The sequence below is a fragment of the Adiantum capillus-veneris genome, chromosome 18 (assembly GCF_014529385.1).
Source record: "Adiantum capillus-veneris isolate H3 chromosome 18, ASM1452938v2, whole genome shotgun sequence".
Classification (NCBI taxonomy): Eukaryota; Viridiplantae; Streptophyta; class Polypodiopsida; order Polypodiales; family Pteridaceae; genus Adiantum; species Adiantum capillus-veneris.
In genome coordinates this window covers 69,594,375-69,616,219 of record NC_140948.1, presented here as the reverse complement: position 1 = coordinate 69,616,219, position 21,845 = coordinate 69,594,375, and positions in this window count along the sequence as shown.

Sequence of the window (21,845 nt, the reverse complement as noted above, 5' to 3'; positions counted from 1 at the left end):
ATTGGCCATTGTTGTTAGGTCAAGGGATTGAACCACAACCGCACCTTTAAGAGGCACATGCATTAATCACTTGTGCATGTGTTCTTTCATGATGATATGGTCCAAGGTTTTTCTTTTAACATCATGTGCATGAGTTGGTGCCCCACATAGGAATCTCGAGTATAAGTTTATTCCACGAGGGTGCCGACCAGTTTATTGCGCAAGGCTGCCGACAAGATCTATAGCACTCATTGTCTCATCATACATTGCACCCCATCCCTTTATGCACATGGAATTTAGGGAGAGAAACAAGGAATTTAAGTTATAGAATTGAGTTGTTGCAATGCTTAGTTTCATTGGTACTAAGCATACCATTCACTAATTCTTGACAGAATTGTCACAAAAACATATACAAAACCTCAATAGGCCAAACATTTATAGGAAAAAGGGGAATGGAACAATGCTCTACCAGAGAACCTGTATTGAGCTAAAGACCTTGGCTATCCTAATCATAGCAGGAGGCTCCAGCTCTTGCATAAGTACATTGAGAAGCGTTACCAAGATTGTCACTTAAGACTACACTTGGAAAAGAATTGGCTTCACACTCACCTTTGAATGGACCAACTCCATGTAAAAGTCCTCTCGATGCCAAAAACAGAGCTACAATTACACTTGATGCTAAAAATGCAGTTCGATCCCACCGCTCACCGAAGATCGCCTACTGCTTTGATACCATGTCAAATTGGTAGGAGCGGAATCAAGTGAATCCATAGCATGAGAGAGAGAGAGAGAGAGAGAGAGAGAGAGAGAGAGAGAGATTATCCAATCGTAAAAGATGAAGTCTATGTACAAGTACTGAACTCCACACTGACTCAAATGACCATAGTTGAATGCCTGATGACTGCAATACCTAAACTAGAGCCAAAAGTGCTTCGTAGTCATATAGCAAAAACTGAGGGAAGTTGACATAGCAAGAAAAACTCATGTAGGAAAATGACCAAACTCAACTATGCACAAAATACCACCCTATACTAAGATTATAAGGTATAGAGCTGACATGAGGAGAGTATGCATTGCCCCCATAACTAAAGCCCATACAGTATTTAATGAATGCCCCCGTCATGGGATCGACGACAGCGAATTGTGTGCATGAATGGACGACAATCAAAAATCAGGTTGTTCGACCGCATGGTTTCGCACCCGGCACCCTGGCTATGGCAGCGCAATGGCCTAATCGCACAGGCGCATGCCTTTTGGTGTCTCCAATGCCCAAACAAAAAGCTATGAATTGAACTTGTACGAGTAGAAGTAATCTAAGACAAAAAAAAGTAACCTGTAAAATCAAACGATCGAGTTTACCTCACATACCGTGCATGCATTTCATCGTCGTCAATCCCATGATGTGGTCTTCATTAAAGAACCTATGTCCTTTAGTGCTGAGGCATTGCCCCCCAGACATATAGAGGCTCTACCATAAACAACATTTACACCTTTAAATGGAATCCATCTCAACTAGAATACGTTGGAGAATGGAATTGCTAATCATCAAGCAGAGCTACTTGACATCTAATAACCATGTGTCCCACTTTTTAAGAAACCAATTAATTTTAATTTGTATCCAAGATTCCCAAGGAATCTTTTCAATTCAAAGCAAAACCATATGTCGATTGTGCCAGCTCAGCCCCCACCCCCAATGTACGTAGGTGATCTTCCCTGTGCCAAGCATGTGCCTCCATCTCTTCATGGCTTCGTACGCTGGCTTCATCCTATGAGATCCAGCATGCCATGACCCATCCTCGCCCCAACCTGTCGCCATCATTGTCTTTGCAGAGGGGTCGACCCTTGCCCTTGTCAACTACCCCCTCTCCTCGCCATGGCCTCGCTCGGCACTGTACCTTCGTCCGTATGGGCCGAACCCTCTTCTTTGCTTAGCATGATCAGAGATTCTTGAGGAATCATGGCATTGCCAGAGCTCCTGTGCTTGTCTTGTGCGAGCAATGAGCTGTGATGCTCAAAGCAGACCCTGTGATGCGCTAATCTCACGCACTCTTCTCGCACATGTGCCTCCCCCCACATTTCTCTATCTGCCATCGCCTGCGCCCCACTCCTTGCGCCACTGCGCAGCAAAACCACTCCCCTCTTGCCTCATAATGCTGACGCCTGGAAGCAAAGCTGACCGACCTGCACGTGCCGGCCACCCTCTCAGCATCAAGACTCAAAATCTATGAGCGTACTTGATGGGATGCACAATGCTCTACGCTCCCTTTCCCCTGTTCATCACTATGAACCCTCTCTGTATTGCCTGCCGTCTCCTTCTGTCCCTCCAACTTCCCCCTCCCGCATGCTAGTTCGCTTGCATTCTCAGACACTAATATGCATTCTTGTGCCCTGCACACAAACCAGCGGTTGCGTTGTAGACAGACCAATGCAAGAAGACGGGTGTTCCTGCACTAGATTGGGGGGAGAGAGAGAGAGAGAGAGAGACCCATCGCCAGCTCTTTCTCAAGCCACTGCCCTGCTCTGTAATCATGCCTACAATGAAGCGGGACTCCTACCCTCCTAGACTCACCGATTAGATTTTTAAGGTCTCTTGGGATAGTTTCTAACAACGTTAAAACTCTCTTCTTATTCTTCTTCTCTCTCTCTCTCTCCGTGTGCCTCCCCCCCCCCCTCTCCCTTTTTTTACTAAAAGATGAAGAGGATCTTTTAAGATTCTATATAAAAGAAATGAAAAAGTCGTTTTGGGCACTTACTACTATGTCAACTTTCGAAAAACTTATTAATTAGTTTGGTAGATTCCCTGGAATCTCTTCCCAAAACATAGGAAAAGAGTTTTGCAAAGCCCCTCCCCTCGCCATGGTCGCCTTCGCCATGCCTCCCCCGTTGCCCCCAAAATCTGTGCCTGCGATCTCTCTCTCTATCCATTTAGTGGTGCTTGGGCGGAAACCACCAGTGAGCTGCTAACCGATGACCACCTTCCACCCTTACCTGCGCATTGTAGACATGCCACAAAGAAAAAAAGTCTATTCGTGTCTGGCTTCGCGGGTCCCTAGTCCTGCGACTCCTGCATGCATCCACACATAGAGGGCTACCCGTGTGTGCCCGGGTCAGGCGACAGAGTACCAATACTATGAGTATGAAAGAGAGGGAGTTCACGAGTTCGCCATCCCTGCACACAAGGTATAAGGGCAAGGGAACTGACATGCTCATCACCACCCAGCCATGCCCTATATAGGCCCTTGGCCTTCTAAATATAGGGACCCCCTTGACTACATGTCCGTCTTGGCCCTTGGCCCGGACTGGTCCTACCCTTGTCCTGACATTACTCCCCCCTTGGAGAAGCGTTTTCGTCCTCGAAAACACAAGTGGTAGCATCTTTATAAGAACACTAATGTTTTCCAACATGGCATCCCTCATGGATCCAACGGCTCGTTGAATCGAAACCCGGTTAGGTAGGAGGTTCAATGAAACCAAGAGCAACATCTTGATTTTCTACATTGTTGTCCATTTGTAACCATCTGATAGTACCGATCCCTATTCAAACGTAGTGTGTAGACTCCATTTAGAACACTCATGAGCATGGTAAACACGTTTATCACAACACAGGTGTACCAAAAAGAGTACCTCTTGTCACTTTCCATGAAAGTAGCACGCTGACATAACTTATCAGCCAATTTTAAGTCCTTGACTTTGTCTCAATTTTCATCATCAGTAAACAAACCCACCCTAACGAGTGTTCAAGGTTGAGAACCTGAGTTATACATGAAGAGATTACCTAGTCGCAACATGCGTTAACTGATAGTAAGTAAACTCCAAACCAAAAAGGTAACAGATCCAATTGTTTCACTTCTTGCTAACGTATGCACTTAGCATATCATTTAGCGTGGTTTACTAATGTATGCACTTTGCATATCCTTCAGTACTGAATACAAAGCTTGTAAATTGCCCATCCTATGCGGGATGAATAGCAGCAGTAAGAGTGAGGTGCTTTCCCCCTACCACTTACAGACAGTCGCCCACGACTGATGACAACTATGACTCAATCATTGAGTATCCAACCATATACTCGATATGGAATGGAGACAACCAACTAGGTTGAAAGCAGATTGGAGTTTCAAGCAGCCAATCACAAACACCCACTCAGCCATCACCTTGTATGGCAGGATGTAAACTCATACTAAGTCTGCAAGAGAGATTGCACTGGCAGTGCAAAAAATTGCAGAAACAATAATGTCCATGAAGTTGCATGCCGCTCTGAATAAATTTGTGTTAAACACTAGGGCCCATAACACCTAGTGTGCATGCATTTAACACAAACATATCCGAACCGCAATTCCATGACGAGACTTTGGACCATAACAGAATGTGACAACCCGGTCACACCTAGGTACCAACCATGAGACATTCTCATGGACATAGCATACTTAGCTATATGTAGAAACAACCCTCCGTTAAGGTGGTTTCACTACACTTGTAATCGTAACAAGGTTGTACTTAGCACCCGGCAATTTCTGGCCACTGAAATTGCTCCTGATACTGTGTGCTCAAAATGGTCGAATCCATGGATGCGACCAACACGTAGGGACTTCGTCGCGACACATTGTTAGCTAGTTGGCGCCAGTGTCAGTCCCAGAGACTCATATTCTCCACATGTGGAATATGTCTCAAACAAGGATATCAAGAAAAGAGACATCCATCAAGTACGAGCTGGTACTTGTGTGTGGAGGTAACTACAAACACTCTGCGACAAGAGTGAGAGGGACCCTCATTATCATGCTCCACACTGACTAAACTGAACTCCTTGAGTTCCTAGACCATGTTGTATCCCATGTGACAACATGTGCCAAATCGAACCCTACAAGTAGGTTCGTAACAGCAAAAGACAGAAAGATAGATTGGACTCTTGGCCCAAAATACTTTGTGCCGTCATGCCCTTGGCATGGCTCTGTAACATTCAAGCGTGCGTATACGTCTTGAAAAAACCGAGCAAAGCATACTAAAAATGAAATAACACCAAATCAATAGATGCGTACCTAGAAATTTGAACGTAATGTTCACTCACCCGTCTTCAAGCGTAGAGGAGCACGTCTCCTACCTGAAAAAACAAACAATATTGCACTGGAAACCGTGGGCGTTGCCTTCGCAATCCAACCCCTTTGGTTAAAATTTACGTAGTCAAACCCCTTGGTAAGACCCTTTGTAGAAATTGCTAAACTAGCAAGCAACAATAACCAACATAGTTAACTGTGTAGATAATGATTGAAATCAACTTGAAAAGTTGATTTTGTCCACTAGTGCGTGGTAGATTGCGGAATTCTTTCCTTGAAAGGCTAACTAAGAGAGATCAAACTGTGATCCTCAATGCCTATGGGGTGATTTAGCAGTCACCCGCCGGGTCGTACCCCAAACAATATGTCCACAGAAACTCCGTGGTGCTATAGAGAGAGCAGGGAATCCACACAAGTGAGCTGCCTAGCTCTGATGGTCAGCCATGCTGTCGCAACTCATGGATGCATCTATACTTCCTTGTAGAGATCGACTGATGTGAGTTGAAGATTATCAAAAAACTCAACTTGAGTGTCGCACTGAAAATATGTAGTGCAAAAATGACACCCTAAACATCCGTAATGACAAGACTCTTGCTTGTCTATTAATGTCGATGTGTACTCCCCTGGGTAGATCTGTTCAATCTTGAGAACAATCACTCAAAGAATGCCAATAGTTGGGTCTTACCCTTGGCCCGACAATGGCTCTTAGCCTGAGGGGCTCATAGCCCTTGTGCAAATTAGTGCTCAATGGACGAACCGATGAAGACTAATTTGAGTAGCATCTTAGCCACGTTTTAGCTGCGAGTTAGAGCACCTTGGCTCAGGCTGACTCATGAGCAAAACACGTATCAAAAACTTCTTAGAAGATTTTCATTTTTCACTTAGAGAAAGAGAGAACGAGAGAAGAAGAGCATGCTGGGCCGAGGAACTTTCCTTAAAAGACTATGACTTGTATAGTTGATTGGCATGCTCTTGTGCATCTTATGCCTAACGCGCAGCTTATCCTATAAGCATGCAACAAGTTTCTGCTATGAGTCGCGCAACGAGAGAGGTAACAGAAAGACAAAACCACATTTTGACCTACCTTCCTTGTAGGGGTCGTGATTGTATGAAAATGACTGAGTATTGGCACGTTGCCTGTGAAATAAGTGTTGTTGTATGTTGACAGCAACCCAAACTGGTAGGGATTGTGTGAGCGAATATTCCTTAATTTGCTAGTTTCCCAAACTTGTGTGCCAATGCCCTTGACTCCAAGTCATTGGGCAGTACCTTGGCACAAGGGAGAAGCCTTGTGTCATGTAAAATTGCCAAAGCACTTTGCTTTACACAATGATAGTAATTGCCAAGCAAAGTGTAAACATGGAAAAAACAATAAAAACTTAAACTTGGCTAACCTGGTAGTTGTTGTTGCAAACCGGTTGTCATGAGATTCCAAAGGGAAAGCTCGCGTAAAGGTGGCTCATAGCCAAATCTGCCGTGCGAGAAAGAATTGTTGCATATGGATATATGCCCTCTTGTATCCTATACATCCGTCATATATGGAATGAAATAATTTGTAAACCGTTTGCCAAAGCTTTCCCAAGTTTGTATGCTCGTAGCATATGCCAAACGTGGTGAGTCACTATGCAAGATGCATAAATAGAAGCCTTGCTTCACTTAAATCTGGTAGTGCTAATAGCCAACGGATGTGGCTGCAAAACTGCATGACCAAAAGAATCGACCTTGTCGAGCAATTTCAAGTGAAATGAACCAGTATTGTGTGGCAAGCATCCTATGTCGGTTTGTAGAAACAGTGACAAGGAGTTTGTCATGCCTATCTCCTTGAGATACTGAAAATTTGGCCCTTGTCCTTGCCTTTGAAAATTTGGCCCTTTGTCCTTGCCTTTGTGCTATGAAAGTACTCAGGAGAAGCCATGCTTCAAATAACTATGTCTGGCCTCATTGCCAATACATGCTATTGATGACAGATGTCATAGGGAATAGAGTCAACTGTGTCGACCATACACAGATAATGGACCTTGTCCAATTACACCTTGTATGGAAGAGTAGAAAAATACTGATATGCATACCTGCGTAACTGAATCACTGAAAGCAAAGAGACTCCTGTCTGTTTGGCAGGCTATGACAAATGGTCGGCCATGCCGAGCACTTGTGCCTGCTGTGCCAAGAAAAGATAAGCAAACCATAGGCGTTGCGTACAGTTGCCATACGGTAACGAGAATTTTTCCGATGCACTCCCATGAAATGGGCATACCATACAGTTGTAAAAAAATTCCCAAATGGATATGCTCCTAGCATACTCCAGATGCTAGCAGGACAAAAATGAAAGCTTTGTTTCGGACATTGCCCTTGTAAGTATATACATGCCATGCATGATAAAAAGTCGCAACGGTTAACTCTGGAGTGGTGTACTCAACACCACAGTGGTGTATGCACTTAATGAGCCTTGCTCAATGATCAGAACAACACGTTGAAGACCAAGTGAGCCGTGCTCGAGCATACATTTAACAGCTGCATATTGAGAACGAATTAAACAAGAAAAGTCCAACAATTATGCATACCTTGTCTTTGAAGGTTAGCGACGAATATTATAGACGCCATCATCGACGCCATCATCGTCGCAGCTTCTTGAACGCAAGAACTGCATCACCATTGATGCTTCGGCAACTTGAAAAGCTTACAGAAGTTTCTAGAAAACACGACCTTGTTGTGCATAGTGTGCGTGCCGATCCTATCCAACGCATACCTTAGTTCCGTGTCGTGCATGGTTTATTTGCCGATGGCGAGGCGAAGCTTGTACGAGATGCATGCGTGCCATACTTTCCCCATGTCGGTCGACCTCCACGACACGAGCAGGCCTTTCTTGAGGCGGCCCCCTTGGGTGGCCCCTTGGGCCAAGCAACGGTGGGGCGGCCCCCTAAGCTGAGGTGGCCCCCTTGGTTATTGGAGGGTGCCCATGACCATAGTAAAAAAAACTAAAAATAAAAAAGCTGTCGAACCTGGCTATGGCGGCGAATAGAGCTGCGAGGAAGAGATAAGGGAACCAGTCGATGCGCGATGCGCAAAAGCATGCCGTGCAGTGACGACTTCGACTCCCTAGCCCAACGCGAACCCGATGACGGCATACATGCACGATCTCGTGCAGGTCGTCGTTCTTCCCCATCCCGACACACGGGTGGCTTCCCGCGCTGTGCCTTTCTTCCTCGGCTCTTGCACAGGAGTCGTTTCCTACGGCAATGCCATTTTTGAGCTCCAATTCCTTTGCATGCATGTACCTTACATGCACGTTGCATATCTTGCACCGCCTGTTCCTCCCTGGCTCACTTCTTCTTCTTCTTCTTCGAGATAGAGAGATCGAGAGAGAGAACGAGAGAGAAGGCCCTGCCTCTTCCCCTCCTCCATGGCTGCTCCTTCCCCTGAGCTCTGATACCAATATAAGGGCAATGGAACTAACATGCTCATCACGACCCAGCCATGCCCTATATAGGCCCTTGGCCTTCTAAATATAGGGACCCCCTTGACTGCATGTCCGTCCTGACCCTTGGCCCTCGCCCTTGGCCCGGACTGGTCCTACCCTTGTCCTGCCACAAGGGAGTTTGCCATCCCTGTGTAGACAAACATGTGTGTGTGAGAGACATTCTTCCTCTCTCCGTGTCTCTATCTTGTAGACATCCACCACCACCACTCCTCCTGTGACGCACAGTAGAGCTAAAAATCTGGCTCACACTTTCTCACTCTCCCCCTCCGCGTGGCATTTCCCTCCGCGCACACACACTTGACTTGCTTTGTGCAAGAACACTCGACCAGCCCAGAGAGAGAGAGAGAGAGAGAGAGAGAGAGAGAGAGAGAGAGAGAGAGAGAGAGAGAGGGCACCTGCTGTTGAGGCCTCCCTTGCCCAAGCAAACACAAGAAAAAAACATGCCTAGCGTAGACGAGATAGAGGGAGAATGCGCAACCAGTCAGCATCCCCCCCCCCCCCCCCCTTTTTGCCTAGTTGAACTGGCTGATCGAAGCGCGATGCCGACACGGAGAGAGCTACCCCCCATGGACCTACTGCTCACCAGCTAAATAGCGTGCGACCTGCCTCCCGCACATGGCATTGCCCCCTCTCTCTCTCCTCCTGTTTCCTCTATCTGTTGTGCAACCAGAGAGCGAACAAAATCTCTCTCTCTCTCTCTCTCTCTCTCTCTCTCTCTCTACTCCGACCTATACAACTCTCTCCTCTCTCCACGTGCCACCTTCCTTCCCTTTTCAAAAACCCTCACCTCATACTCTCCCATCTCAAGAAACATCTTCCTCAACGTGTCTCCTCCCCCCTTTTTCACTCCAAAGCCATGAAAAGGGATCTCTAAAGATACCCCTTAATCAACCCAAAACCAAAAATTGGTCGGGCCTACTTGACATCTATATGTTTCCTTCCTAAATTTTTTGCGCTGTTTTGGCTTTAAAAAAAAAAAAACTAGTAAAGCGCGTGAATTTATATTTGAAGGAAGTAACATCACAATGAAAGGCATGAAAGCTTAGATACTAGATACAATCGAAAAAACCCAAAAAAGGACACCTTTTTTTTGGTAAAACTCACAAATTGTAAGTGAAAGGTATATTAAAACCAAAAAATATTACAAAGTTATCCATGCCCCGGTCATGACATCCAAGATCACCAGATCATACCAAACAGATTCCATCAGGTTCATGGCTTTTACAGGGAGCCTTTACCCATTACAACCTTCACAAATAGACGTAGATAGCTTAACACCGCACATAGATGTCCATAGAGTCGGGATTTCTACATGGAAGCCCATAACCAATACCCTATTCAACCCACTGCACAGCCATGCGAGCGACCACCATCGAGGGACTACCACCCCAAGAGAGGTGCACATGCCACGAAATCCAACAGAGCCAACTATACTAGCAAGACCCAAAAAAAACCTCACATATACTCACTAGCACATCAATATAAAACAGTAGCGTAAAACCATCATCAAGCAGACAGTTAGGTGTGCCATGCGCTTCACAACAGAGAGGGACCATGCCCAATGCTCCCAATGGCTTTTACAGGGAGCCTTTACCCGTTACAACCTTCACAAATAGACGTAGATAGCTTAACACCGCACATAGGTGTCCATAGAGTCGGGCTTTCTACATGGAAGCCCATAACGAATACCCAATTCAACCCACTGCAGAGCCATGCGAGCGACCACCATCGAGGGACTACCACCCCAAGCGAGATGCACAAGCCACGAAATCCAGCAGAGCCAAACTATACTAGCAAGACCCAAAAAAAACCTCACATATACTCACTAGCACATCAGAATAAAACAGTAGCATAAAATCATCATCAAGCAGACAATTAAGGCATGCCATGCGCTTCACAACAGAGAGGGACCATGCCCGATACTCCGATAGTGGGGCTTGGTGTTGGCACCACTGAGTCACACCTCCTTCAGCACAGGGGGTAGGCGATGGAGAAGGAGGAGGCCCCACTCGGACCAGTACCCTGTCTCGCGCATCTCAAATGCGTGCGACGCTCCTCGATCCTGTTGACACCACGTGAGGACACCTTATCTTATTGAGGCAGAGAATAGAGTAGCAAGCGAGCTCGTTTGGCTTTGGTTTTTTTTCACCATAAAAAGCGAGAGCAGATTTATATTAAAGAAGAAGCGCACTTACAAAGGACTACCACTTGAGGTATAATTCACTCAATAGATACAAAACTTTTGGTGTTCAAAATACAGCATATGCCAATACAGCAAATGCCAATGAAATAAATGGTCCTCAGTCAGGACCATTTATAAAAATAGATCTATTCTTATGGAAAAAAAAAAACCTATTCTGAATCATGCGGGACTTACAAGAAGATTCTTTTTACGCGACCTGGCGAAAGTTGAGCTATGAAACATCATAGAAGTCGCAAATTCAACGGTTCTCTCACGTCTGGAAGTCAAGAGGCCGGTGGATAGTCCTGCTTAAAACAAATAAAGATAACTAGATGTGGGTGGATTCCTGGCATCTGCAAAATCCTCACACGAACAGATTCTGATTGATTTCGTTGAATTACCTGCTTTAGCCCTTGGATGTTCCTGCCGCCTGCGAAAACAAATATAAGATAACTAGATGTGGGTGGGCCTGTGTCCTGCCAAGCGAAATCGTGGCAAGGGTTGAAATTTGTGGGGGCAAGGAAAAGAGTTTGCATCTTCCTAGCATCACAGACGATTGTGGGCAATTTGTGGGCAAGGAATAGAGTTTGCTTCTTGCAAGCATCACAGACGTTTGTGGGCAAGGGGCCATTCCCAGTTCAGATTAACGGGCTGTCTCATTGACGACAAAGACATGGCATTCTTATCACCGCAGTGCTCTCTTGGAGAATCGGCCTCCATAAGCTCGTCTATTGGGGATGGCTACGTGACTGCAGAGGAAGGAGAAGAAGGAAAACAGGAACTAGCTGAAGTAAAGGGAGCAGGAGGAGGAGTTGAGGCCGAAGGGGTAGGAGGAGAAGAAGACAATTCACCTGATAAGCAATATAGCTTTGGTCTGGAGCCTTATCAACTAGCTGAATTAATCCTGAACCGCTCGACAGAGACTCTGCAGAAACTTGGGGGTGTTGAAGAAGTTATCAGACTTCTTAGAGCTGACCACCATCAGGGTCTGCCTGATAATGATTTCCTTGACCTTGAGACCAGAAGGAAGGTTTTTGGATCCAACGCCTTCAAACGAAAGCTGCCCAGTCTGTTCTCAGCTTTCTATCTGGAGCCACTCTGTGTTGTCCTGACGCTGTGCGGTGTGTTGTCTTTGGGATTGGGCATCAAAACAGAGGGAATTGCACATGGATGGTACGAGGGTGCCAGCATCATTTTCGCTGTAATGTTGGTCTTTCTGGCCACTGGCATACAAGGCCACATCCAGACCCGTCAACTGACAGCCTTAAGTGAAGCTGAACAAAGGCATATTCAGGTGAAGGTCCTGAGAGGTGGCAGGATGAAGAAGGTGCCCATTTTTAAGGTAGTCGTGGGTGACATCGTGCTTCTTAACTCTGGGAGTTGGCACAACTTAAGGCTCTGATTGGACATGATAGCGGCCCGATGTGTGTTCATCAGCGTTTACAGGAGTACCTGAGTTATGTCGCGACCCGTATTGGGATGATTGGGGTGACTGTGGGATGCTTTGTTCTTCTGCTGATGTTAATCTTCTACTTTAAGGGTCATACCATAGTCAGACATAGTCCACAAACGTTCAAGAGTAGCCAAACCACAAGGACTGATGTGGCCGAGAGTGTGGTAAACATCTTTGCTCTGGCTGCGACAATCGTTATGGTAGGAATCCCAGAGAGTCTTCCACTAGCATTTCAACTTTCCCTCACCTCCGTCATGAGTAGGATGATTGTGGATAGGGTGCTTCTACGACGTACGCATTTGCCAGCTTGTCAGATCATGGCCACTGCCACTACCATCTGTTGTGACTCACGGATACTCATGACAATGAATGAGATGGCTGTCGTGAAGGCATGGGTTTTTGGTGAATTAAGAGATCATATATCAGAGTTGGGAAGCCTTCACGGGGACTGCTACAATTTACTCGTCGAGGGCATTGCACATAATAGCAATGGTAGCATTTTTGTGTCGGCTCAGGTTCAGGAGTAGAAGCTAAAGCAGCAGCACTACACTGGGGGCTTGAAATGGGCATGAATTATGATTCTGTCAGATCTAAATCTACGATCTTGCAATGACAGTTTGGTGATGACGTGTACTCAATGGGAGGTGTGGTGGTGCAGCGGAGTGCTAGTGCAGAAAGTAGCATCGTGCATCATGTGCATTGGAAAGGAGATGCAGAGGCCATACTGGAGAATTGTGACAACATGCTGCATCCAGATAATAATGCAGTTCGTATCACAGATGAGAAAAGAAGCTTTTTGAAAGACTTGATTGAGGGTCTGGTTTGCCATGGCTTACAAGTCATAGCATTTGCATACATGAAAATGGATGCTGAAGTTGTTCCCAGTGATGAGGAATGGACAATCCCAGCAGGTCCACTAACTCTCCTAGCAATTGTAGGAATCAAAGCTCCTCGCAAGCCCGAGGTCCTTGAATCTGTGCGGCAATGTCAGGCAGCTGGGATAAGGGTGCTAATGGTTACAGGGGATAGCATCATGACAGCCAGAGCAATAGCTGCAGAGTGTGGGATCTTCCGTGAGCACTATAACATATGCGCGATATTATCGATCACATTACTGCAAAAAAACAAACAAACTTGAAATATAAAAATTCCTGTATGCGGAAAACACTGCGGTAATGGTCTAGCGGTAACTTTCGCGGCAATAATCGAAAAATTTAACCGCAACCGTTACCGCGTTTTTTGTTGCAAAAATACCCGCAAACATTATCGCGTGCGAGTTATCGCGGGCATTACCGCGGCGGGATTTATTATAAAAAAAGAGATGACCGTTTGGATTGTCCTTTGCAGGACCATCCAAAAGGTCATCTATTTTTTTATTTATTTTAGTTATTTTACAAAATTATTATTAATTACAATAAAATATCACAATTGGACAATACATTGAGCCAAAAAAAGATTGATAATTTCATTTACATAAGTGGAATTACAATTGGGGGAGGTATTGAGCCAAAAAATGATAGGCATTGCATTTACATAAAGGGCCAAAAAAACCCGCGTGTACAAAATAGAGTATGGTCATGTGGGATAGGGCAAACGGGGCCCGCGTATACAAAATAGAGGATGCTCATGGGGGAGTTGGCGGCATTTCGCGTGGAACTCCTTGACTCTGCAAAACCATAAAGAAGAAACAATTAACACTTTGTTATTTAATATTTGATATAAAATCAACAATTTGATTATTTAAATAAGATTAAACTTACATGTTGCAGACTTCTGCACGCATTTTCGAACTCCTCTCGAGAGATCATTTGATTTTCAAACAACCAACACCAAGTTTGATACTCAGTATGGTTCTCTCTATATCTCTGCATATCTCTGGTCGGGCGACTCATGGTAATGTTATACTGACAAAAATAGCAACCAATTAATTAAATAAAAAACAATAGATTTTTTACAATAAAACTAATATTTTTACTTACATATTTGTCTTTCCAAGCCGTTTTTCCTCTCGAACCATAATGCGTATGGGATATGGCCTCAACTTGACGCGTATACATCCTCGCACCCATTGCCCTTTCGTCCTCTTTCTCGCCCATAGCGGTCTCCCACTCCACATCATGGATATTTCCTGGCCGATAGCTATGCTCTGGAGACTCCATTGTCTTCTTTCCAACTCTCCTCACACTAGATTTTTTGTTCTTCAGAAATGTTTTGACATGCTCTTGCAACCATTGCCTTGAGAATTGTTGCCTCTCAGGGTTGGGGAAATGCATGTGCATGGTTGTCTCTATATATATGAGGTTGTTGGGATCTTGCTGATCAAATTTGAGAAAACAATTGATATATGTGGAGTGGATTAATTGGTTGACGTGTGTGCCGAATCTCCTGCCCTGCGTTGTCCCGAGATCCACCATACCTCCTCTATGAACCTGGTAGTATAACCCGCGAGCATCTGGTGAAGGCATGTCATGGTCCTCATCTTCTGCTGGAGCAGGGAGCGGTGACTGTGGAGGAGAACCTGTAGTACTTCCCCCCCCCCCCCCCCCCCCCAAAACAACAACCAGCTCCGCTCCCTCGTCGAGATCGACCGACGCTAGCGCGCAAGCTACCCTGACGCTGACTGCCAGAAGAGCGCTGACGTGAATCTGGGGCAGAAGGTGGGATAGGTGATGGATAGGTGGACGCCCGTTGCGTCGGACCCTGTGGCGTCGCACCCAACGGTGTCGGACCTTGGGGCGTTGAACCCTGTGAAGGAAAAGTTGAACTTGCAGTTGTAGCTGGAAAACTCTGCAGGTATGGAGTGCCACCAGTCGGAGTAGAGACCTCTAATAATCCAAAAGCTGCTAGCTACACCGGTGAATAGCACTGCGTAAGGGTCTGCTGCGAATCTAACCACTCAGCCCGAAGACGCAATGCCCTCTCCACATCTGGATCGGTCACAGGTACGGCAGTGGACCCACCTAGAGCGTCCCAAAACCAGCCGAACCTTGATGATGACTGCTAAGGCGACGGCTGTGAATGATAGGGAGAGAGAGCGTCGGGATATGACAACCCGTCTGCCATGAAATCATCAATGCTGCGAAAACGTGGTGTGGAAGAAGAAGACATGGTCTGCATTTATTACGACAAAGATTAAACTAGGGTATAAAATTTGAATATATGATTAAAAATTTACACATTGATTTTTTTCAAACATTGGATTCTCTATAGTATCCAATGTTGAAATAATCCAATGTGGAAAGAATCCAATGTGTGTCTACAACCTATAAAAGAGTCTTGCAAAGCCTTGAGTGCTAATAAGATATTAGTGTGTGTATTGACTAATAAGAGATTATTGTGTTTATGATTAGTGTGACTGATTGCGCGATCACTTGAACGGCCATTGGGACCTAATACGTCACCTACGACTTAATCATGGAGGTATGTTTCTGTTTTTGTGTTGATTTTTGTTTAATTTAACATAATTAGTGTGTGTTTGGCCAATGTAATTGGTTTCTGCACACACTAATTAGTGTGTGTTTTAGTGTTGGCTTGTGTAATTGGCTTGTGCACACACTAATTAGTGTGTGCATTAGATTGTGCACACACTAATTAATGTGTGTTAACATACACTAATTAGTGTGTGCATTGGCTTGTGTAATTGGCTTGTGCACACACTAATTAGTGTGTGCATTAGATTGTGTACACACTAATTAGTGTGTGTTAACATACACTAATTAGTGTGTGCATTGGCTTGTGTAATTGGCTTGTGCACACACTAATTAGTGTGTGTTAACATACACTAATTAGTGTGTGCACAAGCCAATTAGTGTGTTAACACACACTAATCACACACTAAATAGTGTGTGTATTGGCCAATCCAATTGGCTTGTACACACACTAATCACACACTAAATAGTGTGTGTATTGGCCAATCCAATTGGCTTGTGCACACACTAATCACACACTAAATAATGTGTGTATTGACAAATAATGTGTGTATTGGCCAATCCAATTGACCAATGCACACACTAATCCCAAACTAATTAGTGTGTGCATTGACCAATCACATTGGTCAATGCACACACTAATCACACACAAATTAGTGTGTGTTAACATATACTAATTAGTGTGTGAATTGGCCGATCCCATTGACAAATGCACACACTAATCACACACTAAATAGTGTGTGTATTGGCCAATCCAATTGACCAATGCACACACTAATCCCAAACTAATTAGTGTGTGCATTGACCAATCACATTGGCCAATGCACACACTAATCACAAACTAATTAGAGTGTGCATTGATCAATCACATTGGTCAATGCACACACTAATCACACACAAATTAGTGTGTGTTTAGGGTTATTAATTAGTGTGTGAATTGGCCAATCCCATTGACCAATGCACACACTAATGACACACTAATTAGTGTGTACATTGACCAATCACATTGGCCAATGCACACACTAATCCCAAACTAATTTGTGTGTGCATTGACCAATCACATTGGTCAATGCACACACTAATCACAAACTATCACATTGGCCAATGCACACGCTAATCACACACAAATTAGTGTGTGTTAACACATACTAATTAGTGTGTGAATTGGCCAATCCCATTGACCAATGCACACACTAATCACACACTAATTAGTGTGTACATTGACCAATCACATTGGGCAATGCACACACTAATCACACAAAAATTAGTGTGTGAATTGGCCAATCCCATTGACCAATGCACACACTAATTAGTGTGTGCATTGACCAATCACATTGGCCAATGCACACACTAATCACACACTAATTAGTATGTGTTAACACAAACTAATTAGTGTGTGCATGGCCAATCCCAAATTTAACATATTAGGTTATGCAAGTAATAAATTTAGCAAATTTGACAAATCTAACAAGTTTAGATTTTGCAAGTAACTAATAATTAACAAATTTAGGTTTTGGTGTGTCTTTACTTACACTAATTAGTGTGTGCATTAGAATAATGCACACACTAATTAGTGTGTGTAAAGAACACATGCACTAATTAGTGTGTGTAATTAGCGTGTGTGCATGCATGTGTGTGCATGAGTGTATGCATGTGTGTATGCGTGTGTGTGTATGAGTTGTCGTGCTATGACACGTGCATAGTGGAAACACATGCTACAAGATCTATCTTGTAACTTTTTAGATACATAATTATCTTTCCTATAATGTACATATGCATATTTAAGTATAATAATAAGTCTTCTATCTCATCCTATTATTATTCTCAAGGGTAACCTATCCTTACTTTACCATCAGAAAATACTATGGGAAAAGCTCAATAGCTCCGCCTCTTTAACTTGGGGAAAAAAGCATTGATTCTTTATTTCTACTATCTCATTATCATCTCACACCCTAGCTAGATCCTATATCTAGGGTAAACTTCAATATATATATATTCTATGTATTTTTTATACTTTTCTTATATTGCTTTTTAAATAGCTACTAGGAGGGAATCAAATCCTAGTGGGACACTAGGTGGCATGATTTCAAAGATACACTTATTTTAATGCATTATTGCAAGCATGATTACAAAACTTTGTCAAGGAGCAATGTCACGCTTTCATATGGCATGAGGTGTCCTTTGGAATTAAATGAAAGTCTAGGCTAAGGGGACCACGGGAAGACTTTTGCTGCCAGAAATGGACCCTATTTTGATGAATTTTTTACACAAGGTTCCAATCTAAATTGGAAAATGATTTTAAAATGCAAAATCGTAGCTAATGAGCTGAAGTTTCTGCCCATATTTTTACTTTTTTATTTGGAGCCATGGTTGAGGAGATATAATCAAAATACTGGACCCCAGTCTGCCCACATCATGCAGGGACAACTCATTTCCAACTTTTCCAATTCCTATTCACACTGGCTCCTCTCTTCTTGTGTAAACCCTTGGGGGTTCCCTTCACCTATAAAAGGGGACCTCTTCTTCCTTGAAAAGGAACTCAAGCATTCAAGCCATTGATGAGAGGAATTCTTGAGGGAGTGAGTAGTAATGCCTAATTGTACTTAGCCCCATTAACATAAGACCAAGCCTACACTTTCTCCTAGAGGAAGACTAGCCATTCTTGTACGCTATCCTTGGAAGATCAACTCTAATCAAAGAAGGTGTTGTACTTGGCGTATCAATCAACATTGAATTCTCCCCTCTTCTTCTCTCTCCCATCAATAATGGTGCCGAAGGGTTTTAAGTAAGATGTGTTCTACATTGATGTTTTCTTGATTTCTTGTTGTTTTCATTTTCATCTCTAATCCAACATATATATATGTATCTAATCTCATCTCCTTAACCAAACCTATCTCTCTCATTCTTAGTAATTCATTCTCTCTAGGTTCTCTTTGCTACAGGTACATCTCTCCCCGCAGTATCCTTATTGCCTACGGGCAAGAATAGGGCTTGGGAGGGAAACTTCTCATCTCTTTACTTCTCTCATATCTACATTTCTCACATACTATCCTAGATGAATAATCCACATGATGATCATTTCTATCGCTTTCACTCTGTACGATCTATTAGAATTAACGTATGGATTAGCCATAAAATACACTTTCAACAACGTATAGTGTTTCTCTTCGGCCCTGAAAGGCTCAATGAAATACTTCTATCACCGGATCCCATCATACTACCTCTCATAGACTATAATTTTCTTTTGATGTAAGCGTAGTTATCTTGCTATGAACCAAGAGGATTTGTACACACAATTAATCCCAATCACTAGACAAAATATATATATTATGGTAAGCACAAAACTACAATTCCAAAGAACAATTCGTAGCCTATTTGGTCAGCCAAGATTGAATGCCATTAACTCATTCATTAACCCTTTCATATTACCCATGATACGATATGACCATAGCCTTGATGTTTTCATCTGAATCGTATTGTTTTGACATTCTCTTTTGTGTTCTTTCTTTGCGTGTGTGAGTGCAAGAGAGAAAGAGTAAGTCTTCTTTGATTGCACTTCTTTCCAAACCCTAGTCTTCATGGCATCTATGGTTTAACTCCTTCATATAGTTTTTGTTGAGTTCTCTCACAAACTCTCACAGCCATAAGCCCGGTGCTTTCTTGGTAAGACCGCAAATTTCTCGACATATTTTTGGTGAACCCGACGTGAAACTGCCAGGGTGAGATTTTGTGGGTAACCATGGGTAATCATGTTGAGCAACAGGGTATGCATTTTGACCCAGCAACAATGCAAATGTTTCAAGCATTTACAATGTTCATGCAATAGCAACATGCCATTGAAAGAAGGGAGATTTCAGCAATGAAGGCCATACAAGCAGTCGTCAATAGAATGGATCAGTTCAATGACAAAGATGTAACCAAGTACTTACGCGAGTATGTGAAGGAGAGGGAGCTGCATCGCGTGTCAGAAGCTGAGATGATTCAAAGCTTTCAGCTAGTTGTTGCTCCGAAAGTTAGGGAGCATGTTAGGGCAATTAAAGATGGGCATGGGAGAAATTGGAAAGAACTCAAAGTAGCTTTAAAGGAGGAATATTTCATGGAGGACTTGGAGAGAGTGACCAAAAGGACGTTCTTAGAATGGGTAGTCAAGCCAAAGCAAGGACTATCAATAACAGAGCTACTTAGGGAATTTGAGGGGCGCTATGCACAACTCACAAGGACAGAAAGGGCCACAATAGATGCAGAGAAGACAGATCTTTTCTTACAAGCTATAGGTAAAGAGTTTCAAGAAAATTTGGAGCTTCTTCTTGAAGATAAAGATGCTGAGCTAGGACTAAAGACCGACTGGAATGAGGTTGAAGGTGCTGTCTCACTGCTTGCCAAACGACAAAGAAGAAGGGACAAGATGGTAGTAAACACTACAAGTCCTTCCACCTCAACTTCTGACAAAATGGTGAAGGCTACTTTTATCGCTCCTAAGTTTGATGAGTCCATGCTAGATGAGCTTGTGAAGGGTGTGACTTGAAGGTGAAGTTTGCAAAGCTTGAAGAAAAAGGCCAACCATCAGGGCCACTTCCTAGGCAAAGACAACAGCCCAAAGAAGGGTTTGTTAATAGATGTATTTGGTGTGATAGTACAGACCATGTAAGAAAGGATTGTGATGATTTTAGTGATGCTTTGTCAAAAGATGTTGTCTTTTTTAAGGATGGTAAAATTCACTTAAGAGAGACAGGTCTACCCTTGAGAACTAACTTTGGGAAGGGGGGAATGCAAACCTTAGTTGAAGATATGGCAACCAAGCATGCCACCTCTTCAGTTGAGGTAGCTGCTTATGGAGTAAAAATTGAACATTTTTATGATGAAGAGGTGAGTGACCATCATGGTCAAATTTGGCCAAATGTCATGCAATTAGCTAAAAAAGGACATCTTACAAAAGAGATTCTACATGAAGCAAGTGATTGCATACGTCTAGAAACAGGATGGAATGATCCAGTGGACTCATTGTCAGTGCATGCTTACATTACAAAGTACCAACAAAATGAGGCAATTGTAGAAGAGAAGCGCAGACGTGAGAATGCTGATGAAGGACCATCAAAAAGAGCTTCTAGAAGTGGGGGAAGAAGCGACTCAATGCCTTCTCAAACATCCTCAACACAAGGAGCATCTCCACCTGAAGTACTCATGGAGGAGTCTACAACAGGAAAGAAGAAAGAGCCAACGAAAGGTAGGACAAAAGGCCCAACTTATAAACTACAATCTGATATTGAGGTTGCTAAAAATTTAAAGAAAGTCTTGGAGGAAAGGATCTTGAATAGCAAGATTGAGTTTACTCTAGGAGAAGTTCTTGGCATTGCAAAGCGTGAATTCCATGAGGAGATCATTGACATCATCAAGAGGAAGAGGCAAACCCTTGCTGAAGTTTCTCGTCCACAGGTTGAAGGGGAAACCTCAAAGACACAAGGGATGCAACTGTAAAATAAGGAGAATGATGGAGCTGTGGTAGGATGCTACCAATCTAGTGGGAGAGTGAAGCAACTGTATTTCTCAAATGATGATGAAGAAGTTGAAGATATTCCTAGGAGTTACTATTCACGAAGTCATTGGGCAAGGGCTACTACAGAAACTTTGGTCAAGGTAGGTGATCTTGAAGAGCCATTTGTTGCCTTGATTGACCATGGTTCAGAAATAAACATAATGTCAAAGAGTCTCTACAACAAGTGCAAATGGCCGATGGAAACAGATCATGGCTGGATGGTAAAAGTGGCAAACAATTCATCCGATGAATTGTATGCAGCATGTCCAGGTGTGAAGTTAACAATAGGTGATGTAAAGATTGACCAAAACTTCTTTGTATAGGATACATCTTCATATCATCTCATCCTTGGACAGCCCTAGATTGTGGGAGTTCGAATGGAAACAAAGGTAATGGATGATGGTTCAGCATATGCTAGGATATGTAGCAAAGATGGTAAACGAGCTGTCCAATTTCTCACAGTTTGTGTGAACCATGAAAGAAATCGTGACAACCTCAGAGAACATCCTCTACCAAAGGTGAGCAAAGAGTTTCATGATCATAGAGAAATTATGTGTTTTGGCCAAGTACCATTGTAAAGCGGGATTGCAGCGGTACAGAAAGAAAAAGGGTCTCGCCTGATCCAAAAAAAGGTGAAGCATTTTCAATGAGCTCCTTGGTAACAAAGAATGGATCAGTATGTTTTACAAAACTTGAAGATTTGAAGAGATGTGAGAGGAAATATGTGCATCATGTACCAATAGG